The sequence below is a fragment of the Phocoena sinus genome, chromosome 13 (genome assembly GCF_008692025.1).
Source record: "Phocoena sinus isolate mPhoSin1 chromosome 13, mPhoSin1.pri, whole genome shotgun sequence".
In the NCBI taxonomy this organism is placed as follows: domain Eukaryota; kingdom Metazoa; phylum Chordata; class Mammalia; order Artiodactyla; family Phocoenidae; genus Phocoena; species Phocoena sinus.
In genome coordinates, this window is record NC_045775.1 from 84158862 (window position 1) to 84178739 (window position 19878).

Consider the following 19878-nt stretch of genomic DNA (forward strand, 5'->3'; position numbering starts at 1 on the left):
GCACCTTGTACACTGACGGCAGCGGGGCAAGTGGTTCCCCACAGGTTTCTGAGGCTCCACGCCGCACATCACCCTCTGCACATCACGCATTATTTACCGGATAAGATATGCATTCACACTTGACATTTTTTTCTTTGCGGTCATTTGCAAGTACTGTTTCCACCAACATTTACTGAAGTTGAAGTATCTTAGCAGAATGTACTAAGCCAGGCACTGCTAATGTTCTCTCTGTCGCCCCCTGGAGGTTGGTCCTCTTCTCAAAGCCCAGAGAACGTGGAAGGTGAGGACTTTATTCTCTCAACGTAATAAGGGGGGCTCAGGATCTAAGCCAAGGCCATCTGAGCCCAAGACACTAACGTGACTACCTCCTTTCTGGAACCAGGAAGAGAGCTCTAATTGGGATTAAGGTGCGTTTGTGCATGTTTGTGTGCGTGTTGTGTTTGTATACAGGAGTGTGAGCATGTGAGAGCCGTGTGTGTGTGGATTCTGACAGTGTGCGTGAGACCAGGCGTATGTGTCATTGAGGTGAGTGTGTGCCTGGTGTGTAAACTTGATATTATGTATGGGTGTGTGTGCGAGGATAATATGTGAGCATGAGTGTGTGTGTGTGTACACGTGCAAGTGTGTGAAAGTGTGTGAGCTTGGGGTGGGAACAGGCAACACCCAGTCCCTGGGGCAGCCGGCCCGGTGACACGAGCCCCCCGGCTGTCCTCCGTCCTCACGCCGCCTTGAACTTGCCCGCCCACCCTGCACTCGCAGGAGGGAGTGGAGTCCCAGGCCCGGGGCTCCGAGCCTGGCTCAGTGCCAAGCCTCACCTCTCGTCTCCTCCAGAGAACCTGGGTGCAGCACCAAACCACCAAATATTTGCCTTTTCTGCCATCACTAACTACAGCTCCACAAGTTCCCACACGGCTACATTCGCCATCGCCACGATTAGCAATTCCCTGACATCATATGAACACTAGTTATCTATTCCCTTGGAAGCAAAGCAAATTCACGCGATGCCACTGGTAAGTGGGTAGGTTCTGCTCCGGAGAGAAGCTTGGCACTTGTGTGTTAGTCACACTGCAGCGTGGTCCCTGGAAGGCCTGGGTGACACGGAATGGAGCCGGGGGTGAGGATGCAGGGGGAGGCCTGGGTCATCACTGCAGGGTCCCTGGTCTTGTTCTCCTCTGCCTCACAAAGCCTGCAGCTCTGGGAAGCTGCCCTCCTGCAGTCCCTCACCGATGCAGCGGCCGGTTCCACAGCATCCCTGGCCAGGGCCCCGGTGGGGAGAGGGCAAGTTTGTCCTCATTCCCCTTGTTCCCCCTCCCAAGCTACCTGTGCAGCCTGGCAGCAACCCTCCCTGTGTTCCAACCCAGTTAACCTGTCTTCACGCCATATCCTTAGGGCCCTGCTTTGTGTCTGCTTCTCCCCTCAGGGACCAGGTGACTCATAATCCCCTCCTGCAGGCACAGCCTCCTGCAGGGGCGGGACAAGGAGTGTAGGGGCGGTCTGGGCATGGGCCCCCATCTCCCCCCAGGGCCCCTCCGCTCCCCGGTGAGAATAAGGGGGACTGAGAGTTCTGGAACACGTGGTTACGTGGGACACACCACAAACCCTCTCAAAGTTTGGCTTGGGGAAAAGAAGAAAAACCACCCTCGAGGCTATTTTTGCCCGGGTAATTCTAGTGACTAGAGCAGACGCTGTGTTTTCTTACCCAAGTTACTCAAATAACAACCCCAGCGGTGTCTTCCTTTCGTGAGCGAGAAAGTCCCTTCTGGGTGGGAAGTTTAAGCATCTTCTCTGTTCCCAGAATGCAGCGGGGGCTGCAGGGTGTGTGGTCCAGGTGCGTCCAGGCAAGTGAGATGTTTCCGTCTCTAGCTGGCTCCTCCTCCCGACCCCCCTTCGCACGGGGCTTCGAGAGATGCTCTGCCCTTCACGTTCTGTTTGCTCAGGACGCCTTTACCTGAGCCCTACCACCCAAATCCCCCTGAGCCCCGCCAGGGACCGTGCTGGGCTGGTCGCCTGTGTCCTGAAGGCCCAGGCAGCTCGCTGCTCAGTAACAGCGTGACTGCATGACCCAGTTTGCTGGGACAGCCCTGGCTGACACCTCCTGTCCTGGATGAATGGTTAATAACACCCTAGAATGTAACGATTTGGACCAGAACTACTGTCACCCTACCTGGTGAAGTAGACTCGAAGGTCAGCAGTGTTTCCTCGGCCCCTGAAGTCCGGCCAGCCTGCAGCGTCTCCACCCCTGCTGGAGAGGGGCCGGCTGCCCTTCCCGAAGCTCTGGACGAGCCGCTGTGAGGTGAGGAGAGCAGGCCGCCCCCCTGGGCAGACACCTGAGAAGCCCACGTCTGTTCAAATCCAGCACAGCCCTTTCAGTGCCACCGGCATCCTGGAGCCCTTCTGCGTGTTTCCAGCCATAGGTGTCCTCTCTCTGAAGCTGCAAATCCACCCTGAACTCCTTTCCCCTGCCTTGGTACATCCCTTCTGAAAATTTGGAGAGGCAGCATCAAGGCTCAGGAAGATTCTCACCCCAGCAAACCCCAGCTCTGGCTGCGACCTCGGGCAGGCCATTTCCCTGCACTAAGCCTCCCTTTGCCCGTCTGTGAAATGAGAGTGGTAACAGCGCATGCCCTGTAGGGTCGTTAAGAAGATGAAATGAGTAAATACACGTGAGGCGCTTGGAGCCGGGTCTCACACACGTGTTAGCTGTTACTTTAAGTTCTGTGTCTTCCCTTCCTTTCTAGATTGTAAGCACCTTTCCTTTAAAAGGCAAAACTCAAAGTTATTTGTTGAGTAGGAACCACGTGCCAGGTGCTTTCACAACCAACTTTTCACCAATCCTCAAGCCAACTCTGAGCGCTGGGGGTCATCGACCCATTTCATAGGTGGAGAAGAAGAGGTTCCGAGAGGTTAGCTAAGTGGCCCAGGTCACACAGCTTAACAGTTGAAAGATCAGGGATGATTTCGAACACAGGCCCTTCCTCCAGCTTGTCACACACCCGCCCCATCTCCCTCCACAAAAACCTTACAATGACAAATAAACCTTTGTTCTGAAATATACTGCAGGTGAGCCAGGGAGGTTTACAACAGGTGACACTTAAAATCAGTTGTGCTCCTTAAGAAAAATCATATGGATTCCAGGCATCAATTTAAGAAAAGGACGGTCATTTACACAAGCCAAGAAGCATTAAGAGCTTCAGCCAAAATCAACAGGTTACTGCTCCCTATATGCTGCCCTGAGTAAGTACCATTGAGTCTACTCATGGCCATGACCTCTGGATTGAAGAGAAGACATTCAAACAAGGTTTGCTGTTTGCAGAAAGGGTGAGGGGATGTTGTCTCTAGGTACGAGGATTTGTGTCTGAGGAGAGGAAGTCTCACCAGTCTATCTTGGGCTTTGCCACTTCCCCTCTGGGCCTCAGTATTCTCCTCTGTGCAATGGGCCTGGATGAGGTCTGCTCCAGGACCCCTAGGGCCCTTCCTCTGCAGGGGTCTCTGAGCCACACATCTTAGATGCTCAAGGTTTCATCTGCTTTCTAGTAGGTTTGCCTGAGCAAGTAGTAGAGTGCCCCCCCCCCCGAAGGATATGTCCACATTGTAATCCCCAGAACCTGTGAATGTGACCTTATTTAGAAAAAGGTTCTTTGCAGATAAATTAACGTCAGGATCTTAAGATGAGATCATCCTGGTTTACCTAAGGGGGCCCTAAATCCAATGTCAAGTGTCTTATAAGAGACACATAGAGGACAAGGCCCCGTGAAGATGGAGGTACAGCCATGCATCAAGAAACGCCGACAACCCCACCAGAAGCTGGAAGAGGCAAAGAAGAGATTTTCTCCTATGGCCTCCGGGTGGACCCCGGCCCTGTGACACCTTAGTTTTGGACCTCTGGTTTCCAGAATTATGAGACAATAATTTCCCGTTGTTTCAGGCCATCCATTTCAGGGTGATTGGTTATGGGAGCCATTCAGGAAATGAATACCAGAATTTGATATGAACACAAACTGAGGATATCACTTTCAGAACACAACTATTCAGTGGAATTACTGTGACTAGAGTCAAGATGAGGCGTGGCCTGTTAGAACACCTGAAGATGATTTCCAGTAAAAGGACTAGGTGACTGAACAAATCCCCCTGGCTACCGAGTTAGTTCACAACTTCACCGAAGGTTCCCTTTGCTGGGGTCATTCTGCCAGTGAGACGTTGCCATTTGAAGCTTCCTGAACATCTCTAGACCACGTCAGGGGCAGAGATGCACCTCAGAGCCTAAACCCACGCCATCCCAGTTTGTGGTCACACCCCCGTTTGTTCTGTGTCAGAGCCGGTAGCCCCCAGATCAACCACCCCCATCCAGGGCAGCTGGCATGTGCTCCAGGAGCGCTCGACGGCCAAGGGCTGGTCCAGGCAAACCCTCCACAGGCCCTTCAAAGCCACCTGATCGTTCTTTTACACGGTCTGGTTACTTGTTCCCCAGAGCATCATTCTCCAGGCCCACGGCCTCCCTCACGTGCCTGCCACCACCCCAGTGGGGAAAACAAAGGCCCTGCGGCATGAGCTTCCTTGACATTCCATCGGCCGCCTCTACCTGATAAATGGTCAGTCCTTCTTCCCTTCCTGTCAGAGGATCCGTCCCCTCTCCAATCTGAGTCTAATTATTCCCGTGTCTGGGTCCCATCCCTCTTGCTTCCCCAGATCCTTTGCATCACCCTCAGCCAGTATCTTTAATCCCTCCTTCCCAGCGGTGGAGGTCCACAGACACTGTCTCACATGAAGAAACAGCCCTATCAAGAAAGCAGAATGACTAATGACATAAGAAAGGATCCTCAGCCTCGCCAGAAGCAGGGGATGCAAATTAAAACCACAACGAGGCATATATGTATATACACGTGTATAACTGAATCACTTTACTGTATACCTGAAACTAACAACATTGCAAATCAACTATATTTCAATAAACATTTTTAAAAACCCCAGGATCGACGGCCAAAAAGCCATCGAAAACATGGCTCAACATCACTAATCGTTAGAGAAACGCAAATCAAAACTACAGTGAGGTATCACCTCACACTGTCAGAATGGCCATCAGCAAAAAATCTAAAAACAGTAAATGCTGGAGAGGATGTGAAGAAAAGGGAACCCTCCTACACTGTTGGTGGGGATGTAAATTGGTGCAGCCACTATGGAGAAGACTATGGAGGTTCCTTAAAAAACTAAAAACAGAACTACCGTATAATCCAGCAATCCCACTCCTGGGCATATATCCAGAGAAAACTCTAATTCAAAAAGATACATACACCCCAATGTTCATAGCAGCACTATTTACAATAACCAAGACATGGAAGCAAACTAAATGTCCATCAACAGAGGAATGGGTAAAGAAAATGTGGTATATATACAATGGAATATTACTCAGCCATAAAAAAGAATGAAATAATGCCATTTGCAGCAACATGGATGGACCTAGAGGTTGTCATACTGAGTGAAGCAAGTCAGAGAAGGACATCGTATGATATCGCTTACATGTGGAATCTAAATAAATGGTACAAATGAACTTATTTACAAAACAGAAACAGAGTCACAGACGTAGAAAACAATCTATGGTTACCAGGGGAGAAAGGGGGGGTGATAAATTGGGAGACTGGGTTTGACATATACACACTACTATTTATAAAATAGATGACTAATAAGGACCCACTGTGTGGCACAGGGAACTCTACTCAATACTCTGTAATGACCTATATGGGAAAAGAATCTAAAAAAGAGTGAGTGTATGTATAACTGATTCACCTTGCTGTACACCTGAAACTAACACAACATTGTAAATCAACTGTGCTCCAATAAAAATTTTAAAAAATAAAGCAATATAAATTAAAAAAACTCCAGGGCAGAATTGAAAAAAACCCACAATGAGGCACCATATTTTAATCAATTTCGACTGATGTGTTTCAATCACATCCAACTGCCTGACATGGAAAATGTCCCGCAACGCCCAGCGCTGGTAAACGATGTGAACTGGAGCTTTCATTTAGGAAAGAACCTAAATGGACATCAGAGGGGGACAGATCTGTAAACCAAAGCACAGTCACGCAATACAGAGTATCTGTAGAGTGAGCACAGCAGCTCAGCATGGACAGGACAGTGGGAAGGGTGGCCCGGGTTTGAGACTGCACACTTGGTTAAGATGACTGTTTTACTGAGAAAAAGAGAACGGTGCAAAGGATGTTCCCAAGTTCAAGGATGAAGTGAGTGACTGAGATTCCTTTTTAGCTGTTCAGTTCCTCCAAGGAGCCCCACATTCAATGGTCCTGGGAGGCTGCACGGCGGGGATTCTGCCGGGCGAGAGGAGTTGAGATCCCAGCGCTCGCTGCCTGGTGTGTGTGTGTGTGCATCTATGTTTGTATGCATGTGTGCACACACAGGCTTTGGAGGGAGGGCACACCAGCACTTAAAAGTCTACTCTATCTCTTACCATTTCCCATTTCTTAAAAATAAATATGAAAAAAAAGAAAAGAAAAAAAGAAAGAAAAATAATAAATAAATAAAAAGATAAATAAATATGAATCACACATGGAAACCTGTTAGAATTTGAGACAGTTGTCAGTGAGACCAACGGTGTGGAATATATTCTCCATACTTTTCTGTATTATGCAACATTTTATTTCAAAAGCCTGGCCCTAGGCTTTTGAAATGTATGTAAAAAGCCCTGTCATCTTTCCACTTGCCATCCCCAGAAGCAGTTAGGAACTACAAGAACCGCAAAAATTAGGAATCTTTGCAAAGTGCCCACATTTGTGCTTTCTGTAACCCTGACTCTTGTCACAGGGATTCTCACAGCAGTTTCGGAAGACGAAGAGACCTGCCATACATGTTTTGGGGTCAGCAGAAGGGAGAGAGTGCCCGGGAGCCCACGCCCCACTCTGCAGCCAGGGCTGGAGAAGACAGATCCCAGAGGTGATGGAGGAAAACGGAGTCCCCAAGACCTGCAGAAAGGGGAGACCCAAACCCATTGTAGCCGGGGAGCCAGGCCCCAGGCTCACCTCCGATGGATGCATGGTGATGGAACCAGCCTCCGCCTTGCCTCTCCCGCCTTCACGGCTGGCCTGTGCAACCTTCACCCGCTGGCCCCCTCCGCATCCTCGGTCCAGCTTCCGTCCAGTGCAGCCGGCCTGCCCACCACTCCACAAAGGCTGCTCTGACCCAGGCCTTCAGTGACCTTTGGAGGGCGAGAGCCCAGGGTCCACTGCAGCCCTGCCTGACCCGGGTTCCCTGACACAGCTGAGCCTCCCTCCTTTCTGAACCCCACAAGGTTCTGAGGAAGCGACCCTTCCCTGGCTTTCAGCTGGCCCGTCTTCAAACTCCTTCCCGGTTTCTATCTTCCCTGCTCCTGGCATGGTCCTCTCAGGCCTGCCCAGCCTCAGCCCACCTCAGCTGGGGTAGGTGAGGGAGGATTTTATGCCAGCCTGCCTGGGCCATGGGGTGTCCAGACATTTAGTCAAAACTCCTGATACAGGAGAACCCTGATACAGGGAGTCATTACAATGCAGATTCCTGGTCCCTGCCCCAGACCTAGTGAATCTGAACTTTTGGAGGCGCCCAGGAATCTGCATCTTGCAGGCCCCACAGCTGGTTCTTACTCTCCTGTGAATGAAAACACCTGCTCTTCTCTCAGCTTCGTGGCCAGCAGAGAGCTTCCAGGGATTGGCAGCCTCTCTTTTTCTCAGTCAGCAGGGTCTAAAGTCCCCTGTTCCCCCCGCCTTCCTTCACCCAAAGAGAGCAGGATGGGGTCTCCAGGAAAGCAGCTTCCTGGTCTAGTCCGGGCAGGGCGGCCCCAGCCTGGGGTCTGCAGGGTTGGCTCTCCATTCAAGCGGGGCCTCCCAGTGGAAGGTAACAGATGGCTTACCTCTGAAAATAAGGTACTGCGGCAACTTTCAGAAGGATTGCTTCCTTCCTATTGACTAGAATCTGCGGTAATCAAAACCGGCCTTCCAGGAACGCTTGACTGAGTGGGAACACCTCCAAGCATGAAGACTCTCCTTCCCTGTTGGCTCTTAGTGTCTGGTTGACTGAAGCCAAAGGCTGTCACCCCGCTGACTGATTTCACATGCACACAGGTGAGACCGCCACCCACAGGTTTACGACGTCCATACCTGGACCAATAGGCCAGGTTCCCCCCTAATGTCCGGAACCATGTTTCTTTCATTTTACATTTATTTTATTGAAGCATAGTTGATTGGAAACAATATTGTGTTAGTTTCTAGTGTACGGCAAAGTGATTCAGTTATACGTATATATATTCTTTTTCATATTCTTTTCCATTATGGTTTATCTCAGGACATTGAATAGAGTTCCCTGTGCTCTACGGTAGGACCTTGTTGTTTATCCATCCTATATGTAAAAGCCTGCATCTGCTAACCCCAAACTCCCACTCCAATCCTTCCCCCTCCCCCCCTCCCCCTTGGCAACCACAAGTAGGGCTGTGTTTCTGATGCCTCCTAGAATTCTCCACCTGGATGCCTCAGCCTGCCTTCCACTTGGCATATCCAAACCCGCTTTGTTCAAACCCCTCCTTCTAGTCTATTCCTTGCCTTGGTTAATGGCAACAACAATCACTCAACTCTTCACGTTAAAAGTTCCACTGACATATTTCCCCCCCTTCCTCACCTCCCACACCCAGCTGGTTATGGGATCTTGCCCCAGTCTCCACTTTACCGCTTCCCTCCCCTATCTCACCCCACACAGCCAGCCTTGGTTCAGGTCTTGTCACTTTCTGCCTGGATTTCCATAAGAAAGGAGAGCCCTTTAAGAGGCTGTAGGTAGAGTTCTGGCGTCAGACTAATCTAGGTTCAAATCCCAGCTCTACCATTTACTGTGTGACTTTAGGTGCGTCATTCAACTGCTCTAAGCCATACAGTTTCCTAATGTGTAAAAAGGGGGTAAAACAAAGTCCTATTTCATAGGATTCTGAGGAGGATTAAATGAGATGATGCTTAGCTCAGAAACAGGCACAGTGGGTTCGTTCAATGAACATCAGCTCTCATTACTGTCAATTCTCCTGGGTAGACAAAGTCTTCCACGGTCTCACATGGTCCTTCAGGCTCCACTGGAGCCCCCGTGCATTTTCTCATGCTTTTCTCTCTGCCTGGAACATCCCCTCCTTTGGCCATCCAGTTCACCCAGACCTGACCTTCGAATGTGAGCCTAGGTGTCACTTCTTTATGACATGTCGGCTTGAAATAGACTGTGTCGGGAGCATTTACACAAAGGAAATTGGCAAATACTGCAAACCAGGGCTTATTGTTTGGATGCTTGTCTAGACTGGAGAAAATACGGGCGAACATGTGACTAAGGCAGATGACATTTAAGAGTGCTATGCCTGTCACAATTACACTGCAAATAGCTCAGAAACTGAGCAAATACTCTTCCAGTGTTTGTAAACTATTATCTAATTTAGCAAAGAACTTGCTTACGTCGTTGACAGATGAGTGACTCACATCTTTGTTGGTTCGCTCTGTCTTATGAACAATAGACGTTTATGGTGATGCTTTCGCCATTTACAATATGATGCGACTGAGTTCTCTGACAAACGAGAGTGTCGCGCCATTTCTTTGTGGTCTGGTTTTGTGACCCTGTTGTTGGGGATAAGATTATAAAGACTGATAGTACCGATAGCAGATTTTGCAAGAAATAGCGAATCGCACTGAAGTTATAGGTATAAACTGAAAAAGAAGGTATTTAATTTAAAATCTATGACATTTCTAAACTTAAATAAGAAAATCATGGACAGAAAATTCTGTTAACCCTCAAGTGGTCTCGTGAATTTCACTAACCATGTAGATTTGTTTTTCAGATCCTAATCCCCCAAATATCAAATGACAGAGTAATCAGTTAAGCTTTGTAAATGCAAGCAAGATGAAAACAGACACAGAAAATAGCAGGAACAAGAATCATGCAAAGCACTGAAACCACTCCATTTCTCAAATCATTGTTGAGATGTGACCGTAGGATGGCTATGGGTACAAGACTTCTAGAAAAACATTTTTAAAAGTCTCTGCGAGGGCTTCCCTGGTGACACAGGGGTTAAGAATCCGCCTGCCAATGCAGGGGACACGGGTTCGAACCCTGGTCCAGAAAGATCCCACATGCTGCGGAGCAACTAAGCCCGTGCGCCACAACTACTGAGCCTGTGCTCTAGAGCCCGCATGCCACAACTACTGAAGCCCGTGCCCCTAGAGCCCGTGGTCCACAACAAGAAAAGCCACCGCAATGAGAAGCCCGGGCACCGCAATGAAGAGTAGCCCCCGCTCGCCGCCACTAAAGAAAGTCCACGCGCAGCGACGAAGACCCAACGCAGCCAAAAATAAAAACAAAGAAATTAATTAATTTTTAAAAAAGTCTGTGCGAATCAATTGGCTGTATACGTTTTACAGTAAAGAGTAGTGTGAGAACTCATTTCAGCTGTGTGCAGCTGCCAGACTTTGTACAGGGTGGTACACATTCCTGGGGTGCATTTTAAAATTTTACACTGAAGGAAAACACAAATACAGTAATTACACAAAGTACATTGGTCTTAATTATATTCCTCAATGCATATATGTATATTCATACAACGGAATGCCACCAGCAACTGAAAGGGCAGGAAGCCCTGGGCACAGAACAACATGAATGAATCGCACAGACTGTAGCGAGTGGAAGAACCAGGTGCAGAGGCATGTATCCTGTGTGATTACCTGATAGGGTGATTATTTGAACCTCACCTGCCTCTTTCCTGAAGAATATAACACCCTCGCCCAGGTCCAGGGTTCCAGGCAGTTTGCAGCTGCTTCCAGGGCTGCCATGAAGTGACGATGCCCAGACGTAAGGGGCGGGCATCGCGGTGGCAGAGGGTCCATGGAGAAGCAATCAGCAGAGTCGGCTGAGTGGGAGCTCAGGCTTCGTTCACCTGCCCGCAGAGGCTACCTGGGTGAGGGTGTGCTACCTGGACCCTCGGGGGAGAAGTCCAGCTGGGACCCTCAGGATCCCACCTCCACTCCTGCCTTCCATCCACATCTCAGAAGGAGACTCCCAGGCCAGGGTTTGGTGGGCACAACATGGCCAGGAAAATGACTACTGGACACTCTTGTGTCTCCTTTTTCATATTTCACCTGGGCAGGAGGGTAGAGAACCGTGGGGAGGACTCTGGCCACGTGGTTCCATGACTGACTTCGTCCTCCCCGAGTCAGGGCAGGTCCTCAGATGGGAGGGTCCGCCAGGTGGGAGGGCCGAGCAAGCAGAGCCCTTGCTCTCCGGAATGTGGGTCTTGGGGGGCAAGGGGGTGGTTGTCCCACGAGGTCGGATCTCACCTCTAGCTATGAAGGAGACCTGAGGTCACGTGTCATGGCTGTCCGGCGGCTCAGCTGGCTTGGACCCATCTCGGGAAAGTGATACTCATCCCTATAGAACCTCAACCCCAAGAATCTATTAAAGCCCTCCTTCCAGGGCTTCCCTGGTGGCGCAGTGACTGAGAGTCCGCCTGCCGATGCAGGGGACACAGGTTCGTGTCCCGGTCCGGGAAGATCCCACATGCCGCGGAGCGGCTGGGCCCGTGAGCCATGGCCGCTGAGCCTGCGCGTCCGGAGCCTGTGCCCCGCGACCGGAGCGGCCACGACAGTGAGAGGCCCACGTACCACACACATACACACACAAAAGGTAAACACAGTAACAAAATCCAAACAACGATCAGTCTGCCGTTTCTTATCACCTAAGTTGCTACTTCCGTGATGAACGGCCCCTACAGCCCCCAGCCCCCGCCCCCAGGTGCACGCTGGGACTTACCTTTGGGACACCCAGCTCTGCTGCTTCCCCCAGGTCCCACTCCACACAGCCTGCCCTCTGCTTTGGCCAACAGCGACAAGGGTTGGCATCCAGTCTAGGGCCCACTGGGGGGCCACAGGCTGACATTCTCTCTGCTTTGACCTGACGCTGGTCAATCACTCTTGTCCTGCCGTCCCGGCTCTGCTCACCCCACCACCCTGCCCACTCGCTGAGCCTATACCTCTTCCCACAGCCCCGCAGGGGTCAGGGAGGAGCGAATGCCCTTCTCGGGGGTGAGGGTCCGTTACACAGGGACCCCTGGCTTCAAAAATGCTATACTGCCCCCACGGGTTGGGTGCTACACTGAGTGCCCTGGGGCTGCCCAAAGCACAGCATCTACGAAAGGCTCCTCTATTAGCCAGGGCCCTCCAGAGAAACAGAACGAACAGGATGTGTATCTATGTAAAGAGAAAGAGGTTCATTACGAAGAACCAGCTCACGTGATCATGCAGGTAGGCAAGACTAAAATTTGCAGACGCACTGTCCCAGGCCAAGTCCAAAGGCTGGAGGCTTCATAGAACAAGGAGCTCATGTTCTCGTCTGAAGATTTCAGGTGAGAGGTGTCTCTTTTACTGGGGGAGGGTCGTCTTTTATTCTATTCAGGCCAGCAGCCGATTGGACGAGGCCCCCTCACAGGATGGAGGGCCACCTGCCCTACTCGCCGTCCACCAATCAAACGTTAATCTTGTCCAAAAACACCCTCACTGACTCACCCAGAATAATGTTTGGACACCATGACCCAGCCAAAGTGACACATGAAATTAACCCTCACAGCTCCTGACAGGCGAACGCCAGGGAAGAGATGAGAAAAGGAAAAGGCAGCCGTACGGGCTCAAATCCTGAGCTAAGCCACTCCCGTTGCACAAGCTCTCAGGGCTGGTGCCCCCTTCTACCGATCACACCCACCTGTAGGGAAGCACCTGCAAAGTGCTCAGGCCCGTCCTCGGCACCCTAGATGTGGCCACTGTGAGATTACAGTGTGGCTGGGGCTGTGGCCCGAGGGGCTGAGGAGCTGGGAGCAAGGAAAGACTGAGGGTAAACCAGGGAAGTCTCCTCAGGGGAGGGGGACATTCTGAATAAGTTCAAAATCACTTCCCGTGGCTTTGGAGCTTATTTTCTTTTACTGCATCTTAGGTTTTAGATTTAGGGCCTTTTGAAGGTAGAATTGCATCAGATCACAAAAATGTGTGCAAAACCTGCTCTTCCTGGATCAACAACACTCCTATGGGTCAGAGATACGCAGGAGGCAGGGTGCCACTTCTTCCACCAGGCACAGGCATTCCTTCTGCTCGCACGCCTCCCGGGGCCCTGGTCCTTCCAAACCTGTGTTTACACCGGGGCTGCTGAGCCCGCTTCATCTCCCGGCTCTAACCTGAGCTCTTCCCGGCCGAGCATCTGAGGCGATCCGACAGAGCTGCCGCACACACACACTGACGCTAAAGACAGGTAACTTTTCACGGCCAGAGGAAGCAGAGTCCTTAGAAACCACACAGCAGGAAAAGCTGACCCAGGCCCCGGGGGCCATGGGTAGGGGAGCAGTGTGGGTCCAGTTGTATGGAGCACCTACTGCACACAGGGTACTTTGGTGGGGGGCTCTCTCTTTTCTCTAGGCTCAGGGGAGGAAGGAACCCCCCATCCTCTCCCCGGGTCCTCACCGGACCGGTTAGAACTTGGCATCCACTGGGTCCTGTCCACCAGTGGATGGGACTGGCAAGAACAAAGAAAAACAGGTATCTCCAGATACTGTTGATGGGGTTATATTTGTATAATTTTTCTATATACAATTTGACAATGTATGTTAAAATATACAATATGCATATCCTCTGACTCAAAAATTCCACTTCAGGGGCTTCCCTGGTGGCGCAGTGGTTAAGAATCCGCCTGTCCATGCAGGGGACACGGGTTCGAGCCCTGGTCCTGGAAGATCCCACATGCCGTGGAGCAACTAAGCCTGTGAGCCACAACTACTGAGCCCGCGTGCCACAACTACTGAAGCTCGCGCGCCTAGATCCCGTGCTCCGCAACAAGAGAAGCCACCACAGTGAGAAGCCCGAGCGCCACAACGAAGACCCAAAGCAGCCAAAAATAAATACATAAAAATACATTTATAAAAAAAAAAATTACCCTCATCTATGTGAAGCACTTCAAATAGTAAATGCATTAAATCTCTATCACCCCACAAAACATGAGCTATTTAAAAAAAAATCCACTTCAAAAAATTTTATTTAATCAACAAATATATATTGAGATTGTGTTATATGCCAGATACTATAGACACTAAAGATAAAAAGATGAACAAGATTTTTAAGGCTGTCTCTTCTTCACATGGGCTTTCCATTTTAATGGGAATTTATCCTAAGTAGATGATTGGACAAACATACAAAGATATAGGTATGGGGTATTCTTTCATGTAGTTGATGATAGCTAAAAATTAGAACTCGAATGCCACCAATATAGATTAGATAAATTAACTATTGCACATTTCAGAAAAGCACACCCTGCACCCTCCTCCAGGAGCTCTGGCTGTGCTCCCGCCCCCTCCTCTACCCCTGGACCCATGCTGACTGTGCCTGCAGGGGCCCAGGGCCAGTTCCCCTGCGGGGAGAGAGGCTGCCCTTCCTTCTCACGCGTCCTTCCCCTCACGTGGCTGTGAGGCTGGGGAAACCGGGCAGACAACCGGATGGCTCTGGTGCAGGTGCGGGGCTAACACCCTCTTCCTTGCTGCTGCGTGGCCTTTCTCTGGCTCTGGGGTGACTGTTGGCACCCCACATTGTTCTGGTGAAGCACCACTCTGGGCCCTGGGGATGAAAGAGACAGATCCAGAGGGGCAAACAGAGGCCCCGTGGCCTCCACTCCACGTGGGCGGTGCCAACAAAACCAGAGCTTTGTTTCCAGAGTGGAGCTGAGACATTCTTCCCCCGCTAGAAGCTCTGCACTGGACCAGCTGATCAGATGTCCCTTGCAGTGCCACCAGGTCAAGGATGTGGCTGGCAGGGAGGGTGCCACACCCGAGGCTGCACAGCCTGGAGCTCAGCAGCCAGGGATGGCCTTTTGGGGATCCCAGATGTCACTGATTTTCACCCACTCTTTCCCCTGGATTGCTGGCAGAATGACATGAAATTGTGGATGGAGGCCCCTGGAGTGTCTCCCTTCCCAAAGCCTGGGATCATGCTGGGTGGTCAGGGTCCGCCCTGCACAGAACCGTGAGTCAACTCCCCCCGCCCTTGGCTGCCACTCCCCTCCCCCCTCATCCAGGCTTCCCGGCCCTGAGCTCCCAGGACACGAAGCCAGAAGGATGGCTGTCACTGGACAGAGTCCACATGAGGTGCCATGGCCGATGCCTGCTTCCTCCTGGGCTTAGCCAAGTAAGGCGACGCTGAGCTGTGAGCGGCGGCCCAGCCCCACGTGCCCAAGGACCCACTGCTGACTCAAGCTCAGCCGCAGGGAGAGAAGGGTGGGCTCCAGAAGGATCCACTCCAAGGCCTGCGGAGGCTAGAAACATCCACCTACTATGACTGGCTCGGGGGAGCAGAGGAGCTTTCCTCCCTCGGCCTCTGCTCATAGACAAGGACGCCAAGGGGTGATGAGACTCCGAGCTCGGCCTGGGCTGGGGGCACCCACGGCCCCGAGTGGGGTGCCCGCACGAGGCTGTCCGGGAAGGATGGATGCTCTGGCTTCCTGGTTTCCATGGTAATAGCAGGACGCCTGGTTCTGTGCTGAGCGCTTTATCTGGAAAGCAGGTACTGCTCTCATCCCTATTTCACAGAAGAAACCAAGAAGCTGTCTGATGCCAAGAGAAACAGCCAAGCCCCTGATCTGACTCGCCACAGCTTCTGCCTCCTGAAGCAACAGGGAAATTCAGAACTTACATGGACTCCTTCCTCAGTCTGAGAATCTGGGGCTCACTCGATACGAGTGCCTCAACAATTTAAGGGGTGGAGACCCGATCAGTTCAAACAAGCTGTCCTATTGGCCCTGTCTCCTCAGGGACCCAGCAGCCTGGGGGGAAGACAGCTGGGGGGTGGGGTGGGGGGTCAGCGTGGGGCAGGGGTCACCCTGGCTGGGTGCAAAGGCTGCTACTGTAATAGGGAAGAACAAATCTGACTCCATATTGGATGTGTTTCTTTTACTTTGACCTTTGTATTTTATTGCTTTTGCTAAAAGTTAATCACTAAAGGGACGCTGCCTATAAGCTTAAATTATATATAATGGCCCATCTTTGGGAACCCTGCCTCCCAGGTAATGAGCATTAAGCTAAAAATACCTTTGTTTAGCTCACAGGAAACATCCTGATCAGGCCCACCTGTGAATGACTGCAGGATGGAAGAAAGTAACAGGTCCCCTATGGAGTCTGACCGGACCCAGGAAATGTTTGACTTTACTGTCTCCCCGTTTAGTATAAAAGAAGACTGAATTCTAACTCAGGCAAGATGGTTCTTAGGGGTAGGAGTCCACCATCTTCCCAGCATGCCACCTTTCCGAATAAAGTCGCTATTCTTTGCCCCAGCAACTCGTCTCTTGATTTATTGGCCTGTTGTGTGGCGAGCAGTACGAGCTTGGACTCAGTAACACTATTATACTCTATAATGATGTATAGATCACCATCATCTAATGATGATGGTGACCGTCATCATTAGCCATCTGAGGGGTGCCCAAAGGCCACAAAATATCCCAGCATCCCCATCTGGCCCTGGATTCTTACTTTCTCTTTTTCTTAAGGAAGCATGCATTTTTGCAAGTGGAAATCTGGGCAGGAACTTCATTACCCCCTTTTATGGGACTGGTAGAAGTTAGTGTACTTGGTGAGCCCTTCACTATCTACTGCAAGGTGCCAGCTCAGGGAGCAGAGAGAGGGGCGAGCATCTTTAGACACCTGGAGTCTGATGAGGGGAGGTGGGAAAGGTAGGGGATGGGGATGCCAAAGAGGAAAGGGCCGCTAAGGGGAAGGATGCTAGGAGTAAATCTGCCAACGGGAGAATGGCCGAAGCCCGAGCACCGGGCCCACACTTCCTTCAGACCAGCGGCTCTCAGGCTTTAAATCACATCAACATCACCTGCAGGGCTTGTTAAACCCCAGCCTGCTGGTTCCCACCCAAGTTTCTGATCTGCAGGTAGGGGGCGGGGCCCAAGACATTGGCTGTGTGACAAGTTCCCAGGTGATGCTGATGTCACAGATCTGGGGAACGTACTTTGAGAACCACTGGTTTAGACCAATGATATTCCAATGGTTTAAAGCCAGGGAACCCTTTGGTCAAATGAAATCTTTTGGGGGCAAAAATAAAGAAACAGGAAGATGGTGTGCCAGACACTTCCTAAGGCACTATTCCAATATTTTAAAGCCAGGGAACCCTTTGGTCAAATGAAATCTTTTGGGGGCAAAAATAAAGGAACAGGAAGATGGTGTGCCAGACACTTCCTAAGGCACAATTCCAAACCGACCAGAAATTCTGAAGTTCATCCCTGCCTTTAGACCAACCACTGAAAAGCAGCGAATCCAGGCCCCCTGCTGGGGATCCTGAAAGAGCTGGTTACAACTGCACGGTATTCAGGGTCCGCTGACCCAGCGATCTTTGTTTCAACAGCCTTCCAGTGCTCCCGAGCTTATTGAAGTTTGAGAACCACTGGTCTACACCCCATGCATCTGCGCCACCCGAGAGCCCTCCAGCTCCCCTGAGCCCTAGGCTGCCCATCCACCTGCCTCTCCCGGCCACGTGCAAACACATCCAAGCTCATACTGAAATGGAGCAGGGCCCTGTGGTCCTTGCCCATGTCCTCTTCCTGCCTTTTGTCTGGAAAACCTTTAGCCAAAGAAAAAGTTTAACTAGAGAAGTGAGAAAGTGCAGAAACAAAGGAAAACAGTCCAACAAGACAAAAATAATAGTTGAGTCATTAAGCAAAGTCAAGGACCTTTAGCTCCTCCTTAAAAGCTACAGCTAATATTCTGAGCCATCTCCTGTGAGCTGTCTTACAGAGACTAAAACCCCCTCCAGGTGGAAGACGTTAACTACATGATGACCAGACTGTAGCCATGACACAGGCTGCCACAATTCTGAGAACCGGCCTCAAAGAAATGGGAACAAGCCGACCCTGGGACTGAAGGCTAACTGTACCTAAAACAATCAAGACGACGACGCTGGTCAGACGACCGACGACCAAGTTCAAGACGACGGTCAGAGCCGACTGTGCCGTTTCTGCGTGTAGCCCGCTCCCTCCGCCCATGAAAGCTCTGGCCCGCTGATTGTCAGTGAGGGGCATCGGCCTTTGGACACGAGTCTGCCTTCCCCCCAACTCCCCCACACCCCATCCCCAGTTGCCGGCCTCCACAATAAAGCAAACTTTCCTCTCCACCAACCTTGCCACCTTATTGGCTTTTGCACGTCCAGCTGCTGGACCCCGCTTTTTTTTTTTTTTTTTTTTTTTCCTTTTGCGGTACGCAGGCCTCTCACTGTTGTGGCCTCTCCCGTTGCGGAGCACAGGCTCCGGACGCGCAGGCTCTGCGGGCATGGCTCACGGGCCCAGCCACTCCGCGGCATGTGGGATCTTCCCGGACTGGGGCACAAACCCGCGTGCCCTGCATCGGCAGGCGGACTCTCAACCACTGCGCCACCAGGGAAGCCCCTGGCCCCCACTTTTGGTAGCAACATCCCAGCCCACCGGCTTCTCCCCAGGCCTCTTCTTCTTGTGCTTCCAACCTGGGAGGCACATGGCCACCTGCTGACGGCTCTCCGTGTGCTGTATCCACATTAACTCCCGACCAAGGCGGAACTCAGAGTTCCCATTTTATAAGTGAGAAAAGCAAGTGTCCAGTAAGTAAAGCAGGTCACCCCGCCAGAGTGGGATTCAAACCTGTGACTAGGGCAGCCCTGAAGTTCTCTTACCATCCATCCAGCAAGGGGAGCTAGACACTTACTTACCACCAGGACCCCCTGGGCTCCAGGCTTTGGCCTTGATTTATCGTAGTGGGTATTTGACCTTTTTAGAGAGAGGATCTATAGCTTTCATCATCTGTGAGCCAGAAAAGATTACATGAGAATTCCAAAATCCTATCACAATGAAAACAATAACAGTAATATTCTGCAAGCCTGGTTTCGGGGTCAAAGACAACACTAAGGCTCTTCCCTCTCGGCTGCAGTGGGGGACTCAGCTGTGCAGAAAGGAGATCTTCCATCCCTTCCACGGGCAGCTCCTTCCTCAAATCCGAACCCTCCTAGACAGCCTCCCCTTCCCCGAGGGCTGGCGTCCATCCCTTCATTACTGAGCGCGCAGCGACCCCCTGTGGCCATTTCCCAATACGGCTGCTTGCTGCTGTAGTTCCTCATTTAAAAAATCACGAGATTGATGTCCTTTGTTAGACGTTTTGCTTTCATCTCGCTGAGGAGGAGAGGCAACCGAAGCAGCTCTGACTGGGAAGAGGTCGGCTGAGCTTATGGGAACAAATATCCTCCTGGTATGCTGACCATGACAACCCTTGAGCTCGGGAAGTGGGCTGAGGGCGCACCCCTGTAGGCAGTGTTAGGGGGACAGCAACACGGTGATGAGGACCTCAAGGTCTTGATCTAATCTTGAGCTAACCTCAGATCTACTGCTACCTTCTACTGGCCCCTCCACCTGCCCCATTCCTCCCCATCCCCTGCCCCACCTCCAAACCAGGCTGCTGCAACTAAGCAAAAAGATCAAGGCAAAAACTCTGCTTTGGTGTAACCCCCAGACTCAGAAGGTCGAAATAGGAGCCTGTTATGTGAGAGGGGACAGTCCAGAGGGGTTATCTGAGCCCCTCCTTTATTTCAGAAATGAAAGTGAGGGCCAGAAGTTTTAGGAGGTCTCTCCTTAAAGCCACGCGGCAAGGAATTGCACATGGCTGCTACTAACGTGTGTCAAGTCATGATGGCTTAGACAAGGTAGGGGGCGTTTTCTCTCATACAACCTAAAGTCCCTCAGAAGTAGGTGGCCCAGGACCGCTATGATCCAGGGCTCCACGATGTCATCTGAGACCCCAATTCCTCTGCCCTCTGCTTCTTCAGTCCTGAAGCATGA